This window comes from Theobroma cacao, chromosome 1, assembly GCF_053813885.1.
Source record: "Theobroma cacao isolate CCN51 chromosome 1, ASM5381388v1, whole genome shotgun sequence".
Lineage (NCBI taxonomy): Eukaryota > Viridiplantae > Streptophyta > Magnoliopsida > Malvales > Malvaceae > Theobroma > Theobroma cacao.
In genome coordinates, this window is record NC_142639.1 from 15,118,236 (window position 1) to 15,129,364 (window position 11,129).

The 11,129-nt window shown below is 29.8% G+C and overlaps 1 pseudogene across 1 annotated transcript; it reads right to left on the reverse strand.

Annotated features, from left to right (window-relative positions):
• Positions 1-244: 244 nt before the first annotated feature.
• Positions 245-2,886, reverse strand: LOC18612608 (transcription factor bHLH130-like; annotated as a pseudogene). Its single transcript, XR_016026370.1, has 3 exons — positions 2,504-2,886; positions 1,788-1,831; positions 245-546 (listed from the first exon to the last, which is right to left on the reverse strand). The product of XR_016026370.1 is annotated as a transcription factor bHLH130-like (transcript).
• Between the last annotated feature and the right edge of the window lie 8,243 nt (positions 2,887-11,129).

Below are 11,129 nucleotides of genomic sequence, written 5' to 3' on the forward strand. Positions count from 1 at the left end.
AACAAAATTTTCTATTAGAAAAGCATTTCCCACGAAATTCATTAGGTATAAAATTAGGTATTTTTATACAAATACAATTATACATACATATATATTAAATAATTTATTATAGAAAATTATACGTTTTATAAACATATACTAAATATACATTAGGTATTTCTAGAGACTAGAAAAATATTTGATATCATGAGCTTCAAAGAACTTTATAATCACAAAGTATTCAAGAGAAGAACAATGCCAATATATTAAATAAACCATTGAACCAAAATTTCATGTATTTGCCTAATTGCATTGTACTGTTAGACTGCATTCTTTTCCTTCAAAGGGATAAAAGAAAGGCTACATTTGAATATCAACTTTATAAGAACATAAATTTTTCAAAGGGAGATAAAAGTAACTTACAAAAAACTTTACAATTACAGAGTAAACTTACAATAACAGTTGTTATAATGGCTTTCAGCTCCCCCTTACCAGCTATGGTCAACTCCGCAAATCTCTTTGCAATGCTCTCTATATACCTTAGCCTTCCATTCTCAGCCAATACAACTAGCATAGATAAATATAAAAATAAAAAATAAAAAATTAGAGAAGTATTTAATCCTTACAAACAACAAATTAGGATCTATAAATAAAAAAGAGGAGGTGACAAGAAAATTATGAAAGTAAGTCCAGCAGTACTACAGGCCAACATGCAACAAATTAAATCCAGGCTAAAAGCCACAAAACACGTGATGAATATCATACAAAGAGTTGCAAATTATAGCGAAAGGCAAAAATGCTAAATTGAAATCCGTTGAAATCAAAAAAGATTTTATAGACAAAAAAAAAAAAACTACAGAATAAGAACAGATCAACAATAGGAAAAAACAATAACAAAAATATAATCATGGGTGAAAGAAAGAAGTGCTCCATATTTAGTTTGTAATGACAATAGGATAGTGTTTGGTCTACAACCATAAGAATGTACAATAAGTCAAACATAATTCAAATAGATTACAATAAGTAAAAAATAATTGAAACAGAAGCTCAATAACGCATCAAGTGAAGCACATGCCAACAACTTATCCACAACATCCCAAGCTAAAAATCTCACTTGAAACTTTTAAACAAGTAGCTAGCTAACCACATCCAGGAAGATTACTAACTTATCATACAATTCCAAAAATTCTTTTAACAATGCCTTAATCATCCTATAGTTTCATATGTCAATGCCACCATCCTCCATTTCCTGCATCAGTTTAAGATGCAAAAGTAGCTACTCTAGACCATAATTCCATGAAACTATCAAGCTTTCCAACCACCTTATAATTCACAAGGCATATTGTTATACAAAGCAGTAAAATTTCTTCATGAATTCGATTCTTCACATGAACATAACATACCTATGGTCATTGAGAAGAAACAAGAAAAGAAAGTCTTATACATAGTCTCAATTTCTCATTTCATCACAACCAAGAAAGATCTAACTTCATGAACAAATAAAATTAATTTTTCATTTCATGACATAAACTCTTTTTTTGTTTTAGTATATGGAAGTAAACGTATATAATCATTAAATAAAATTATATGTTACATAAACAAATGTCATTAAATTTTTCAATTACACCTCTTTCTTTCTTTGTTTTCTTCTCTTTTTCTTTTTATATGTTACATGAACAAAAAGGGTCAATGTACAGCAGCAAAAGAGAAGGGCAGTTAGATGCAAACTTCATATAAAGAGGCTAACTCCTCCAATCATTTACCATTCAATTACTAAGCACGAGTAATAGCTGAATTTGGACTCTTACCTTTCCACATTTGCAATGGATCAAAACAGGATGATTTCTCACATCTGTAAACAACCAAAAAGAGTCTCGTAGAAATCCATAAAGGTCAAACATGCTGGCAAGGAACAAAGAAGTGAAACTGAAAGACGTGAATTGCATGGTTTATGAATTCAATACCAATTAGGATCTTGAGAGCCCCCTTGATGGAATCCTTGAGAGCTTCACTTATCAAAGAATTCCTTAAATCTCCTCTCTTGCCTATAAGAGCTTCACTGGTTAGCTTATATGCAACCACACAAGGTGGGGAAAAGAAAAGAAAAAAAAAATTCTTGATTTATATAAATGAAATAAAACTCCCCAATCAAATATTAGTATAAACTCAATCTAACTATTAGTAAAGACTACGCAACCAAATTAACTGAGTGGTCTATATTTTAATTTACAAAAAGCTTAATTATTATCAGTTGCTAGATCCATATTTCAACACAAAACCTATCTAGCACAACCAAAATGCTAACTTTAAAAGTTTAATGGGTATAGGTCGTTCTTTAATCGTAAATGATGAGAAAGACAACTGCCAAAATAGTAAAACTAAAGTCTAAACTACCAACTAAAAATGTCCCAGAAAAAGCATTAAAAACCTCAACAGAAAAAACTGATAATCATAAATGAGAACAAGAACAACACCATTTTGAACAGACAAGTTGGTAAAAAGCCCCGAAGGAGAGCTACTTTACCTCAGTAGGCTTGAAGTAATCGGCTTCCCTTGACTGTGATGATCCATTCCCAATAACTCGTATGAGCTATCCATAGCAGACGAGCTCGTGGCAGAGCTCTGCCTTGGATAATGAGGAGGTAACCCTGAATAACTCTACTGCGAATTCGCATAGTTAACACCGACCTCTGTCCCAGATTTATCCTCGATTTCGTTGTTGCCGCCTCTTGAATTGATGAATCTGGATATCAATCTGTCTGACTCGAAACTGCCTTTATTGACCCCACAATCAAGGTTATTGGTGAAATTAGCGAGAAGAGAGCTTGGAGCTGAACGAAAACGTAATAGCCCTGAATTGGGCTGATTGTTTTGGTTTTGATAGCTTTTTTTCCCATTTCTCTTAGGTCATCTTCGACGATAAGGTTCTGATTTCCTCCTGTAATCTTTCCTTCTTCTTCTGAATTTGAAGATTCCGTGGTCATCTTTTGAAAATGCCCTAATTTGAAATATTCAAAAAACATAATCCCCCAATTCCCTCCCAAAAACCTCCCAAAATATAAACGGGGCATTTAGAAGTTAATAAACGTTTAGTTTATTATTTTATTGAAGTAAGAAACGTTTAGTTTAGTTAATAATTCCAAAAAGAAAAACGAAAAATTTGGTTAAATTTCCTGTTATTTAATGAATATATATATTTTTTAAGATTGTTACCTATCCATGGAGGATAGGATAATTGAGTAAATTAATTTACAATGATATCTATATGAAAAGTTTAAATAAGAAATATAAAAGTGTAAAAAATTATTTTACTACAATTTTAATTAAAGTATTAGGGTAATTAAATGGAAGTATATCTCAAATTTATAAGGATGATCCAAAAATAAGATTTATTAATCTATTAATTTCGACTCCAATGTTAATTTTAATTCTGACTTTTAACAATTACTATATATATAACATTTTATATTACGAAACAATACTATATATTGGTGTAATAATTATAACATATTAATGTGTAAAATATTTATTATCATATATTATATTAACATATAAGTTATATCATTTAAAATATATAATTTATAATTTCATCTTAATACATATTTATAAATATAATAATACAATTCAATTATTAAAATTACAATATGAAACCAATCGTAAAGGATCCTGTACTCAAAATAATATTAGAATTATCTAATATGAATATAATTCCGATATAAATATAATCAATGTAAAACATAGTATTATATTACTTTCTTTTTTATATATATACATAATTGAGGGAAGGGGATTCAAATCTATACTCTTTAAGTAGAGAAGTCATGTACTAATCAATGAATTAAATGTTTGAATTTTTATTGTATATATATTAATGACATAAATTATATGTTATAATGTTATATTTATTACAAAATTTGTATAACCAATAACTAAATGTAATCATATAATAAGTTATATGTTATAACGTTATAAAAACTAAAATAATAACTAATAAAGTTATTAACTGTAATCATATAAATAAAATTTATTATAAGCTTACATATAAAACATAAGTGTAATAATTATAACATATACCAATATATATGTACGATATTTAATATCTCATACATACATATATATAAATATATTAACTTATAAAGTTATATCATTTAAAATAAATAACATATTAATACATGTTTATATATAATTACATATATATAATTTGTATATATATAATAAATTAATATATTTCAAATATATTATATTAATAAATTTACTATATATATCAATTTTCTTAATTTATACTAACTAATATTAGTACGTATCTAATAAAGTATTATTAGTTTTTGTTTAATATATTATTAGATTTTATCATCTATTTTAATAAAATTAAAAAATTTTATTACGTTATTTTTATAGACTTTTTAATTTTATAACATTAATGAATTTTGAGCAATTAATTTATAATTTATAATTCAATAAAGTTTTCAAAATATATAAAATAATAATAAACAAAGAAAAACATATTTAAATTTTTAATATTATAAATCTCAGTATGTACATATTTAATATTATTAATATATTACCTTAAAGGATTAATAAAATTTTTAAAAAATGTTAATATATTTAAAATAAAAAATAGTAATATCGATAGAATTCTCCAACAAAAAATTTTGTTAGAAAATTTCCCTTGGTAATGGCTTATTCCAACGGAAAATTTCGTTAAAAAATTTAGTGAGCTTTAAATTTTTTTTAGTCCATAAACTTAAATTTTTACCTCGGGAGTTACCCTACTCGCCTCTCCAACCGAGGTAAAATATAACAGGATTTCGTGCCCCTCTAATATGCTAGTCCACAGAACCTAGCCCACTACAACAGGTCAAACCCACCATACAATAAAATTTTGACAGCATGACAGGGCTAATATATTACTACCCAGCCTACAAGGGTAAAATAAAGCAATTCATACAATTCACAAAACACAGCCCAACTAGTCATGCTAACACAATAACATACGCCATCAATTAAATTTTAAATTTACAACATATCAATGGTCTCCAATTACTTTATTTTCAAAATCGTTATTTCGTTTCAAGACAATTTATAAAATATTTTCATTTAAACTCATTTTTGTTTATAAAACCTAAAATTAACCATTTAAAATCATTTTCATACAATTTTACCAAAACCGAATTAAAACATACTTTAAATAATTAATATGATGATAAGGTTACTCACACTACTAGGAGTTCGATATACTCCTATTCTCGGTCTTCGGGCACAATCTCCTTACCCTTGTTAGAGGGCTCACCACCTATACATCATACGTGACACAAATTTCAATAAATTGTGTCAATTTGTCATAAACTATTTTAGGCTCTCTAAATCTAAATGAATGCATGCGATGGGATGCAAAATATCCGATTAATCACTTAAATGTGATATTCGACCTAAGTCACACTATACTCGGTCTAATCGACTAAAATCTCCAATTTAACTCCAAATCAATTCTTCTCACTTTCTACACTCCAATTATACCTAAATTACCTCAGTGACTGCGAATGAAATTCAATTTATCAGTCCCGGATTAATAATCACACATGTCTATACATTAGGTAAAAATTCAAATTTTCACACCAAAATTTTCCATTTAATTTCTAGCCTCACCAAACATCAAATATCACCAAAATATCATGCAAATATCATCAATTTCAGCCACAATATCCTCCCTAGAAAATTTAGCCAATGATGGTGATGGGAGAAAATGAATTTTTCTTGTTGGCTTTTCATGCTACACATCACTAACTAACTAAAAACACTAGAATATCTTAAAATCTAACCAAAACATCATCAAATTCTCTCTCCTAGGTGTTCGGCCAGCAAGGGTATCCTCATGAAATCTTGAGTTCTAAGCATGGAAAATGAAAAAGAAAGCATGAGTAGAGTAAATCACAAGATAAAATCAAGAAATTTTACCTTTATTAACTTAATCCCTTGAAATCCCACACTTTTTCTTCAATTTTCCCACCTAGGGTTCTTGTTCTTCTTTTCCTCTCTTTGTTCTTGCTATGGCCGGCCATATGAAGAGAAAATGGGCTGATTTGTGTTAATTTATAAGCCAAATATTTAATGGTTATAAATATGCCATGTGTCACCATTTCATTGGTCCATTTTTATTTCTTAACTATTAAGCTTTCTCTCTCCACCATATAAATTCCTTCAATTATCCATGATAAAATTAGGTAAAATCCATGTGCTGGACAAGTGTCCTGGTGGTGGAAAATTACTGTTTTGCCCTTGGGGTGGCAAAATTACCATTTTACCCCTATGCTTCGAAAAATACCAGGATTACAAATTTTCACTTCTCAACCTCAAATCATACTCCAATAAGTCAAATATGATCAAAATCTTTCAAAAAAAATTCCCATCTTGTCTTCGAGTGCCAAAATTACCATTTTGCCCCTAGATAGTGAAATTTCTTATTTGACTCCAAATTGATCCTTGAACACCGAATCACCATTCTAAGTCATTCTGATATTTTAAAACTTTCAATTTCACCCTCAAATCTCTATTTGATCTAGTTCGAGGCTTAAATCAACTTTATTGTACCTCTAGGTACAATACCAACTTTTGTCGATTTTTTGGGGCTTTCCTAGTATGTAAACATTCAGTCAATCACATGCATGTCATGACAAGTATTTTATAGAGTCAGGCTTGACATCTTCTCCCCCACTTGGATAAACCATATGATCCTTCTTCATGACTGATTTCGACATCCGACTAAATATTAATATTTTAATATTATTTTATTAATAAAATATTATTTTATTTTAAAAATTTTATCTTGTCTCTTTGGTTCCCAAAATACCTTATTATGCCTCAATTCACATCCGATAAGCTTTATTTGTCACCATATCAAAGTATGGGGCATTTCAAGTTATATATCTTAATAAACCCATAACATAATTTGTTAGAATGCTTTAGTTACGGGGGCATTCATGGGATTTACCTATGTGAGTGTGAAGTGTGGCTGCTTCTAGGAGTTCAAGAGCTTGGCTCTAACAGCACTCATGAAAAGAAGATACAGACGCATGGCCGTAAAAGCGTCGTCAGATACTGTGCATTCATTGGTATTGAAATCATTGTGTGAGATGTATTCGGTTAACCAAATGGAATAACTGGTTCAAAGCATAGTCTACCATGCAATTTCGATTAACTTTAATATGTTTTCACTAAGTGAATGTTCAATCGGAAGACACTTTCATTTATGCAATTGATTTTCAAGATTATCGAAAATTTGAATTAATTTGAAAATGGTGGGGGATTGTTGGATATTTTCAAATAAAAAATATGATTTCATATCTTAATAAAAGGAAAAATTGCGACTGTTAGAAATTAAATTAAAAGAAGGGTTGTGTTTGTTGGAAATAAATAAATAAAATTAAAAAAAATAATAAAAATAAAGAATAAGAAAAAGAGTTACGTCTATTGGAAAAGACCAATAGGAAGCAACTCTTTGAAACAGACACAAACAGTGTCTGTTGAGAACAGGCATTTATGCCCATAAAAGAGACTCCCTTTATTCAACAAAACGTACACCAGAAAAACAAAAACTTTCCTTCCTTTCTCAAATTTCTCAAGTTTTCTTCTATACTATTTTCCTGCAGAAAAATATTATAGAAGTTTGATAAGCTTGTTATATTCCGGTGAGTGCTTAGTGGATTGATTTCGTCAGTGCAAAACACCGTCAACATTGGGCTTTATTGTATCTTCAAGGTTTATACGCCGAAACTCTTTTTCACACTACAAATGGGGGCGAATAAAACCTTAAGGACAGTGGCATTGATACACGCCTTGAAGCCAATTTCTAAGTTTTCAGTTTGGTGTTCTAACAATCTTAAGGTTTTATTTTCGTTCCAACAATGGCTGCTGTAAGTGGGACACTAAGAGAATTAGCTTCTGACTTTGTAAAATTGGATCGGTTTGATGGTGGCAACTTTCTAAGATGGGAAAAGAAGATGGATTTTCTACTATCAACCTTGAAAGTTGTCTATGTTTTGACCACACCTAGACCAGAAGAAGAAGAAAATGAGTCTGTTGCTGCAACGAGAGAAAGGCAAAAATGGGAAAATGCCGATTATATGTGCAAAGGTCACATCTTGAATGGTTTGGCTGATGGCTTATTTGACACATACCAGAATGAGGCTACTGCAAAAAAATTATGGGACAAACTGGAAGCCAAGTACATGACAGAAGATGCAACAAGTAAGAAATTTCTAGTTAATCGCTTTATTAATTATCAAATGTTTGATGGGCGTTCTGTTATAGAACAACTATGAGAAATTGAAAGAATGCTTAATCAGTTTAAATAATATAAAATGAAAATGGATGAAACTATAATTGTATCCTCCATTATAGACAAATTTCCTCCATCATGGAAAGACTTTAAAAGAAGTCTAAAACACAAAAAGGAAGAAATAACTCTTGAGACTTTGGCAAATCATCTTCGAATTGAAGAGGAATACAGGAAATAAGAACAAGTTGCTATTTCTGGTGAAGCCAAAGTACATGTTGTAGAGGAAGGACAGACCACTAAACCTGCCAAAACAAAGTTCAAGCAGATTGCTAATGGTCCGAAATTCAAAAGACATAATAAAAGCACATGTTTCTATTGTGGAAAACCAGGACATTTCAATAATGAATGTCGATTATTGAAGAAGAAAAATAATTCTTCAAAAAGAAAAGCTTCTGAAAATTTTATAGCTATGATTTCTGAAATCTATGTGTTTGAAGAAAATGATGCCTGGTGGGTTGATTCTGGAGCAACAAAACATGTGTGCAATGATAAGAGTATTTTCAAGAATTTAATACCAAGTGAGTGTGAAAATTTCCTATACATGGGAAATTCTTCTACAGCAATGATTAAAGGCAAAGGGACTGTTGAACTTCAATTCACTTCTGAAAAAACTTTAACTTTGAAATATGTATTCTATGTTCCAGAAGTTAGAAAAAATTTAGTGTCTGAAAGTCTATTAAATATGTTTGGTTTCAAGCTTGTATTTAAGGCAGATAAATTTATTCTGTCCAAAGGGGGAATTTTTGTTGGGAAAGGTTACATGTGTGATGGAATGTTCAAATTAAATATTGTTAATAATAAGATAGATGTTTCTGCTTATACGGTTGAATCTTCTTATTTATGGCATTATAGATTAGGACATTTAAATTATAGAAGATTGGATGACATGTATAAAATGGACTTAATTCCAAAATTCAATCCAAATATTGATAAATGTAATACATGCATGCTAACAAAAATAACTAGAAATCCTTTTCCTAAAGTTAAAAGAAATACCAAATTACTTGAATTAATACATAGTGATGTGTGTGATATGCATAGTACACCTACATTAGCTGGAAAGAAATATTTTGTCACATTCATTGATGATTTCTCTAGATATTGCTATGTATATTTGTTGCATTCTAAAGATGAAGTACTTGATAAATTTAAGGTTTATAAATCAGAAGTTGAATTACAATGTGAATCTTTTATCAAGTGTTTAAGATCAGATAGAGATGGAGAATATTATAGTCTAAGTTATTTTGTCTCCACTAGAATAATCCATCATATTTCAGCACCTTACACACCACAACATAATGGTGTAGCAGAAAGGAAGAATAAGGTCTTGACCGAAATGGTAAATGCTATGTTATCATATTCAGGTCTTGGAAAAGGTTTTTGGGGAGAAGCTTTGTTAACAGCTTGTCATATATTAAATAGAGTTCCTATAAAGGAAACTAAAATGACCCCATATGAGCAATGGAAGAAAAAGAAACCAAACCTTAATTAAATGAAGGTTTGGGGATGTAGAACTGTAGTTAAAATTTCGGAACCCAAAAGAAACAAATTGGGTGAAAGAGGAATATAATGCATATTCATAGGATATGCACAACATAGTAAAGCATATAGGTTCATGGTAATTGAACCAAATGATTCAATTCCTGTCAATACTGTTATTGAATCAAGAGATGCAATATTTGATGAAAATAGATTCAAATCTGTTTTAAGACAACTACAGCCACTACAATCAATTCAGTCAAATGTCATTCCATTGGAACAAAATGAAGGTAATGATGTATCTAGACCAGAAATAAGGAAGCAAAAGGGCTAGAAAGGTAAAAGATTTTGATCCAGACTTTTATATGTTCTTTGTAAAAGGAATAGGGGAAAATATTAATAATAAGATTCCTTATTGTTTTAATTTAGAATCAGACCCTGTTACATATGATGAGGCAATGAAGTCTCAAGATTCTGCATTTTGGAAAGATGCAATCAATGATGAGATAGACTCAATAATGGGAAATAATACTTGGATTTTGGTTGATCTTCCACCAGGTTCCAAACCAATAGGTTGTAAATGGATTTTCAAAAAGAAAATTAAAATAGATGGAACCATAGACAAATTTAAAGCAAGATTAGCAGCCAAAGGCTTTACGCAAAAGCAAGGGATTGACTACTTTGATACTTATGCTCTAGTAGCAAGAATTGCTACAATTAGACTTCTAATCTCGCTTGCATCAATTTATAAGTTGGTAATTCACCAAATGGATGTCAAAACAACATTTTTAAATGATGAATTAGAAGAGGAAGTCTACATGGAACAACCATAAGGGTTTATTATTTTAGGACAAGAGCATAAAGTTTGTAAACTTGTCAAATCATTGTATGGGCTTAAACAAGCACCCAAACAATGGCATAAAAAAATTGATGAAATTGTTTTAGCTAATGGCTACAACATAAATGAATCTAACAAGTGCATATATAGCAAATTTCAAAATGGTAAAGGTGTTCTAATTTGCTTATATGTGGATGATATGTTAATTTTTGGTACGGATTTAGAACAAGTCGAGGAAATAAAGAAGTTTTTGTCAAAAAAACTTTGCAATGAAAGATATGGGTGTAGCAAATGTCATTTTAGGAATTAAAATATTTCGAGATGAAAATAACATAACTTTATCTCAATCGCACTACATTGAAAAAGTGCTTGAAAAGTTTAATCTTACTAATTGTATACTAGCATCTACACCCATGGATCCTCAAATTAAATTAGTACCTAATGCCGGTAGAGCTGTTGATCAATTATAATATGCAAGAGTAATTAGTTGCTTGATGT